At 47.1% G+C, this 8205-nt stretch overlaps 1 pseudogene across 1 annotated transcript in view; it reads right to left on the bottom strand.

Moving 5' to 3' along the window:
• Positions 1-247: 247 nt before the first annotated feature.
• The window catches only part of LOC148539129 (uncharacterized), a 49283-nt pseudogene continuing 41325 nt past the window's right edge, over positions 248-8205 (bottom strand). The window contains exons 7-8 of the transcript XR_015871100.1: positions 5702-6005; positions 248-1286 (exon numbers count right to left, since the gene is read on the bottom strand). The product of XR_015871100.1 is annotated as an uncharacterized LOC148539129 (transcript). The remainder of the gene's footprint in view (positions 1287-5701; positions 6006-8205) is intronic.

Raw genomic sequence — 8205 nt, 5'->3', positions numbered from 1 at the left:
CTCAGTGCTGGCTGCCAGAATCTACTGCGCACGCATCTGCAGACTCCCCTCCTTTATACTTTAATTTCATTATTATTCCTCCCTTTCCCACCCCCAAAAATGTAATTGACAGTTATATAATAAATCTAGCAGCCAATTGCAGGTCATTTTCTTAATCAAAGTAACAATATCAAACTTCCCTGTTGTTTCCATGGTTATGTATTACACCAGATTGTCGGTTCTCTTCTTTGTCATGTTTATTGCGGACAACAACAACAAAAGAAAGTTTTACATAAAAAATAAAAAAAACATAAAACTAATATCAGCAGAAAGAAGGAAAAAAGGTCAGATGGTAAATAGAGCACATATTACAGAATATCAGGACTCAGAGGCTCTGCGCGGCACGGGGCCTGAGTATCATGCTCTGCCGATGTCGGCGGTAGTGCAGCGATCGTTTCTTCCCAGCATACATCTATGTCACACTGCGCATGTATCCAGATAGCGCGCACACAGAGGCAGCGTTACTATGGCGATGCACGGGAAACACAGTCTCAAAATATGTTGAAAATGTATTGTCAAGGCAGGCGGCTTAGCGCACGCACGGAGATGGTCTGCATTATGGGCGCGTCATGCAGGGTAAACTTCCTATTTAGCACCTGTGTTTGTATATTGGACCGGGCAGCAACCAGGCTCCATGTTTGTATATTGGACCGGGCAGCAACCAGGCTCCATGTTTGTATATTGGACCGGTCAGCACCAGGCTCCATGTTTGTATATTGGACCGGTCAGCACCAGGCTCCATGTCTGTATATTGGCCAGTCAGCACCAGGCTCCATGTCTGTATATTGGCCGGTCAGCACCAGGCTCCATGTCTGTATATTGGCCGATCAGCACCAGGCTCCATGTCTGTATATTGGCCGGTCAGCACCAGGCTCCATGTTTGTATATTGGACCGGTCAGCACCAGGCTCCATGTCTGTATATTGGCCGGTCAGCACCAGGCTCCATGTTTGTATATTGGACCGGTCAGCACCAGGCTCCATGTTTGTATATTGGACCGGTCAGCACCAGGCTCCATGTCTGTATATTGGACCGGTCAGCACCAGGCTCCATGTCTGTATATTGGACCGGTCAGCACCAGGCTCCATGTCTGTATATTGGACTGGTCAGTACTGGGTTCTTCTCCTTCATAGTAGGCGATCAGTGTACAGTCTGGTATCTGCTGTTCCAGGAAGATAAGTGCGGGGTCTTCACAGTAGGAAATATTCTTCAATACTTTCTCCATTTGGATTTCTTTTTCCTTACGCCCTTCAAAAAAATAAATGAGTATAGCAGTTAAAATAAATAAAATGATAAAAATATTTCCATGGGGCCTATTCATGATGTTAACTGTCGGGGTCCGAACAGACTCTGATAATTAACATTCTAACTCGTCGCGGATGCCGGGGCAATTGATCATTGCTGCAGCGCAGAGACAGCTGATGCAAAAATTAGCTATCCCTGCGAGCGGCTTCACTGCTTCTTTCGGAGCAGTGATGCTAGTGCGCATTCGTGACCTACAGGTCAAGCATGCGCACAAGAGCCAGGACATCCGGTGGAAGGAGCCGGACAGGGGCGGAGGGATATGAAAGGATCCCTCTTCACAACCCGGGACTCCTTCCCATCGGGAGGGAGCGGGTAGCGGAAGCACTGCCATCTGAAGATGGCGAATGCTCCCGCAATCAAGCAGGTCATTCCAGGAGAGACAGGTAAGCAGGAGATATCTGTGATACTAGTGTATGGGGACAGCGGCCATTCCAGCAGAGGAAGTTCAGCAGGAGATATCTGTCATACTAGTGTATGGGGACAGTGGCCATTCCGGGAGAGAAAGGTAAGCAGGAGATATCTGTGATACTAGTGTATGGGGACAGCGGGCCATTCCGGGAGAGAAAGGTAAGCAGGAGATATCTGTGATACTAGTGTATGGGGACAGCAGCCATTCCGGCAGAGGAAGTTCAGCAGGAGATATCTGTGATACTAGTGTATGGGGACAGCGGGCCATTCCGGCAGAGGAAGTTCAGCAGGAGATATCTGTGATACTAGTGTATGGGGACAGCGGGCCATTCCGGCAGAGGAAGTTCAGCAGGAGATATCTGTGATACTAGTGTATGGGGACAGCGGGCCATTCCGGGAGAGAAAGGTAAGCAGGAGATATCTGTGATACTAGTGTATGGGGACAGCGGGCCATTCCGGCAGAGGAAGTTCAGCAGGAGATATCTGTGATACTAGTGTATGGGGACAGCGGGCCATTCCGGCAGAGGAAGTTCAGCAGGAGATATCTGTGATACTAGTGTATGGGGACAGCGGGCCATTCCGGGAGAGAAAGGTAAGCAGGAGATATCTGTGATACTAGTGTATGGGGACAGCGGGCCATTCCGGGAGAGAAAGGTAAGTAGGAGATATCTGTGATACTAGTGTATGGGGACAGCAGCCATTCCGGGAGAGGAAGGTAAGCAGGAGATATCTGTGATACTAGTGTATGGGGACAGCGGCCATTCCGGGAGAGAAAGGTAAGCAGGAGATATCTGTGATACTAGTGTATGGGGACAGCAGCCATTCCGGGAGAGGAAGGTAAGCAGGAGATATCTGTGATACTAGTGTATGGGGACAGCGGTCATTCCGGGAGAGAAAGCTAAGCCAGAGATATCTGTGATACTAGTGTATGGGGACAGCGGCCATTCCGGGAGAGGAAGGTAAGCAGGAGATATATATGTGATACTAGTGTATGGAGACAGCGGCCATTCCAGGAGAGGAAGGTAAGCAGGAGATATCTATGATACTAGTGTATGAGGACAGCGGCCATTCTGGGAGAGGAAGGTAAGCAGGAGATATCTGTGATACTAGTGTATGGGGACAGTGGGCCATTCCGGGAGAGGAAGGTAAGCAGGAGATATCTATGATACTAGTGTATGAGGACAGCGGCCATTCTGGGAGAGGAAGGTAAGCAGGAGATATCTGTGATACTAGTGTATGAGGACAGCGGCCATTCTGGGAGAGGAAGGTAAGCAGGAGATATCTGTGATACTAGTGTATGAGGACAGCGGCCATTCCAGGAGAGGAAGGTAAGCAGGAGATATCTGTGATACTAGTGTATGGGGACAGCGGGCCATTCTGGGAGAGGAAGGTAAGCAGGAGATATATATGTGATACTAGTGTATGGGGACAGTGGGCCATTCCAGGAGAGAAAGGTAAGCAGGAGATATCTGTGATACTAGTGTATGAGGACAGCGGCCATTCTGGGAGAGGAAGGTAAGTAGGAGATATCTGTGATACTAGTGTATGGGGACAGCAGGCCATTCCGGGAGAGGAAGGTAAGCAGGAGATATCTGTGATATTAGTGCTGTGAGGTGTGAGGGCAGGTGCGCTGGCAGGTGAGCTGGTAGGTGTGCTGTGAGGTGTGAGGGCAGGTGCGCTGTGAGGGGAGGAAGTGGAAATATAAGGGGGGCTCAGGATTGGGTATGCCTAAGTAAAGCCCCCTGATATTTCCATACCCCCACTTCAAAATTTCCACTTCGATCACTGGTTTGGGTGCGAGCTGTCTGGGGGGCACAAGGGGCACAGATAAATCAATCTATAACTGTTGCCTCTGCACCGCTGATCACTACACTGGTGCAGGCAGCGGTTATAGATGGATCTATCGGTGAAGTCTGTAGAGCCGCTGTTGCTTGCCGGGGGCTGCGTAGTACAAAACATTTTTTTTATTGAGCCACAACGCATGATGTAATGACGTCAAGCCGCTTTGCACCACTGAGAGAGGAGTCAGGCATGAAAGGGGCAGCAGCGTCAGTCAGACTACATAGAAGATAAGTGTCTGAGGGCTGAAGGCGGAGGCATGCGGGCACTGGCAGGAGAGACACTGCGGGGCTGGAGACAGAAGGGGGCTGTCTGGAGATACACTGGGGGGCTGGAGAGACAGAAGGGGGCTGGCTGGAGATACACTGTGGAGCTGCAGAAACAGAAGGGGGCTGGCTGGAGAGACACTGGGGCTGGAGAGACAGATGGGGGCTGGCTGTAGAAACACTGGGGGCTAGAGAGACATAAGGGGGCTGGCTGTAGATACACTGGGGGCTGGAGAGGCAGAAGGGGGCTAGCTGGAGAGAAACTGCAAGGCTGGAGACAGAACATATTATGTTATAGTCACAGCTCCCCTTTAGAATGGTTGGTGGGGCCATCAATAGAGGGACCTTCTTTATCCGATGGGCATCTGCACAATTGTACTGTCTGTACTTTGGGTAACTAGACCCTTACTGTAAATGGTTAATATCATCTACAAAGGGGTTGGGTACGAGATGCTGGCGCTCAGGATCCCGGTGGTCAGAAATCCGATGTCGGCATCCCGACAGGGTTAGGATACCGACACCTGTCAGTCGGTATTCTAACTCTTCCCCTCTCCCTTCCAATAACCCTCCCTCTCCAATGTCTTAACCTAATCTCCCCCACTCCGCACCCTAAACCTAACCTCCCCCCTTAGTGCCTAACCCTAACCCTCCCCCTAGTGTCTAACTCCTAACCCTCCCCCTAACCCCGTTACTTACCTACGGGATGCTCGTAGTCGGAATGCTGGCGCCGGGATGTTGACTGTATCCCTCTACAAAGGCATACCTCCCTATTCTGCAGCTGGGAGGAGTGGTCACATCACAATGTCGGCTTGGCCACAAAAAGGGGGATAGCCTCTGGCATTCGAAGATCTAGGCCACCCTTATCCTTCTCCATTGTAATCACAGAATAATTACCACAAGCCCCAGTGTAGGAACGTGCAGCACCCACCGCGCAGAGCACTACTTTTTGATATATGCGACAAAAGTTGCTCGCAGGTGGGGTGGCAGGACTGAGGCCCTCATTCAGAGGCGGTCGGAGGATGCAAGCGGTCGCTCAGAAACTGGGGGGCTGCTTGCATCCTGACCGCCCGCCTCTGTTTCGGTCGTTAGGCTGTGGGTTTACACCCACAGCTCTAACGACCGCTAGGGTGATGGTCGCGATGGTCTATGACCATCGCGGCTTACGACGAGACCCTAGGGTAGGGTCTCACTTGTCGTAAACCCCGGAGAGCTTCTGGCTCTGTCAGAGCCGGAAGCTCTCCACTGACATCACTAGTGATGTCAGTGGGGCCTCCCCCAAACGGCAGGCGTTCCCATGGGAACGCCTCCGTTTGGGCTGCCACCCCCCCAGCCCACCTTCCAAACGGGGCAAGCTGTCAATCAACATCGACAGCTCGCCCCCTTTGGAAAGAGACCCGCTACGACCGGCGCTGTCGGTCGTAGCAGGTCTCATGCATGCGCACGAAGGAGCCGGCTCCCTCGTACGCATGCGCACTGGACAAACATCGAGGCGGCCGTGCGGTCGTAGACCATATGGCCGCCTCTGAATGAAGCCCTGAGTCCTCAAATCGGGATAGTAATGCATAAATGGGGATGGTTGGGCAGATGAGTGTCTATGATTGGGCACAGCATGGCTGTAATAATTGGAGATATGATCAGGATAGATTAGGTCACACAGTGAAGGATGCCTGGATTGTTATTTGAAAAAGGAAGAAATTGTCCCAGCCTGACATGGGAACTAGACGTTTGTACCAAACAAATCTTGTACGCCTAGGACTCCATAATAGCTTCATGCGTCTGTGGAACGCGGGCAGCCCATAGGTGTACACTCTACGCCATTGCGTTTATTTACTCCCAGCTACTTACCCAGCTTCTTCCAATTTCCATTCAACACTTTGGGGGCATGAACTCTGGTGATCAACTTCGCATCTGAATATTTTCCCAAAGTCCTCCAACCTAATAGTATAGGTCACAGAGCAGGTGCCATAAAAGAGTCCTCTGTCATCTTTGGCAGCGCCCAACTCTGTAGACGACAAAACTTCATCCTCTTTGTACCACTTAACTTGTAAGTGTTGTGGATGAAATGAATGAATTCTGCAGGACAGTTCCATCTCGTGCCCAGCGCTGTAGCAGGTGAGGTCGCTCTGTATTGGATCCATCATGGGTACAGCTGCAGAAAGCACAAAGCACAATGAGAGAGAGGTACGGCCTATTGATACTATACACCTTTTTCAGGATCGCCTCATTTTCGCGCTTATAGGGGAATTCAATATGGGAGCGAAAACTCAGTTTTTGCGTTAATATCGCACCTATGACGTCATTATCGCAGGTTTTAGTTTTACACCGTATTCAATTTCAAAGACTTTTCGCAGGTTCGAAAAGTCTTTGATAAGAAACGGGGATAACTTTTCACCATTGAATAGGTGTCGAAACAAAGTGCAGAATTGGGGTTTAGGGGTGCAGGCTTAAAAAAAAATAGCCTGCACCCCTGGGAATGACATTTTAAAAATAACTGTCAAAAAAAAAAAAAAATAGGGACACCCCAAAAACTTAATTTAAATATTGGGGTGAAAAAAAAAAAAGGGAAAAAATTGTTTAAAACTAGGGAAATAGGTTCAGGGCTATTCTGCAAGTATGCGGCAGGTGTATTCTATAATAGATTATTAGCGGCAGGTGTATTCTATAATAGATTATTAGCGGCAGGTGTATTCTATAATAGGTTATTACTGGCAGGTGTATTCTATAATAGATTATTAGCGGCAGGTGTATTCTATAATAGATTATTAGCGGCAGGTGTATTCTAGAATAGATTATTAGCGGCAGGTGTATTCTAGAATAGATTATTAGCGGCAGGTGTATTCTATAATAGATTATTAGCGGCAGGTGTATTCTAGAATAGATTATTAGCGGCAGGTGTATTCTAGAATAGATTATTAGCGGCAGGTGTATTCTAGAATAGATTATTAGCGGCAGGTGTATTCTAGAATAGATTATTAGCGGCAGGTGTATTCTAGAATAGGCTATTAGCGGCAGGTGTATTCTAGAATAGATTATTAGCGGAAGGTGTATTCTAGAATAGATTATTAGCGGCAGGTGTATTCTAGAATAGATTATTAGCGGCAGGTGTATTCTAGAATAGATTATTAGCGGCAGGTGTATTCTAGAATAGGCTATTAGCGGCAGGTGTATTCTATAATAGATTATTAGCGGCAGGTGTATTCTAGAATAGGCTATTAGCGGCAGGTGTATTCTAGAATAGGCTATTAGCGGCAGGTGTATTCTAGAATAGATTAATAGCGGCAGGTGTATTCTATAATAGATTATTAGCGGCAGGTGTATTCTAGAATAGATTATTAGCGGCAGGTGTATTCTAGAATAGATTATTAGTGGCAGGTGTATTCTAGAATAGGCTATTAGCGGCAGGTGTATTCTAGAATAGATTATTAGCGGCAGGTGTATTCTATAATAGATTATTAGCGGCAGGTGTATTCTATAATAGATTATTAGCGGCAGGTGTATTCTATAATAGGTTATTACTGGCAGGTGTATTCTATAATAGATTATTAGCGGCAGGTGTATTCTATAATAGATTATTAGCGGCAGGTGTATTCTAGAATAGATTATTAGCGGCAGGTGTATTCTAGAATAGATTATTAGCGGCAGGTGTATTCTATAATAGATTATTAGCGGCAGGTGTATTCTAGAATAGATTATTAGCGGCAGGTGTATTCTAGAATAGATTATTAGCGGCAGGTGTATTCTAGAATAGATTATTAGCGGCAGGTGTATTCTAGAATAGATTATTAGCGGCAGGTGTATTCTAGAATAGGCTATTAGCGGCAGGTGTATTCTAGAATAGATTATTAGCGGAAGGTGTATTCTAGAATAGATTATTAGCGGCAGGTGTATTCTAGAATAGATTATTAGCGGCAGGTGTATTCTAGAATAGATTATTAGCGGCAGGTGTATTCTAGAATAGGCTATTAGCGGCAGGTGTATTCTATAATAGATTATTAGCGGCAGGTGTATTCTAGAATAGGCTATTAGCGGCAGGTGTATTCTAGAATAGATTATTAGCGGCAGGTGTATTCTAGAATAGGTTATTAGCGGCAGATGTATTATAGAATAGTGTATTAGCGGCAGGTGTATTCTAGAATAGATTATTAGCGGCAGGTGTATTCTATAATAGATTATTAGCGGCAGGTGTATTCTAGAATAGATTATTAGCGGCAGGTGTATTCTAGAATAGATTATTAGCGGCAGGTGTATTCTAGAATAGATTATTAGTGGCAGGTGTATTCTAGAATAGGCTATTAGCGGCAGGTGTATTCTAGAATAGATTATTGGCGGCAGGTGTATTATAGAATAGA

This window comes from Taudactylus pleione, unplaced genomic scaffold (genome assembly GCF_031769625.1).
Source record: "Taudactylus pleione unplaced genomic scaffold, aTauple2 ptg000027l, whole genome shotgun sequence".
NCBI lineage: Eukaryota > Metazoa > Chordata > Amphibia > Anura > Myobatrachidae > Taudactylus > Taudactylus pleione.
Note: the sequence above shows the minus strand (reverse complement) of the source record. Positions and strands in the feature narration are given on the sequence as shown.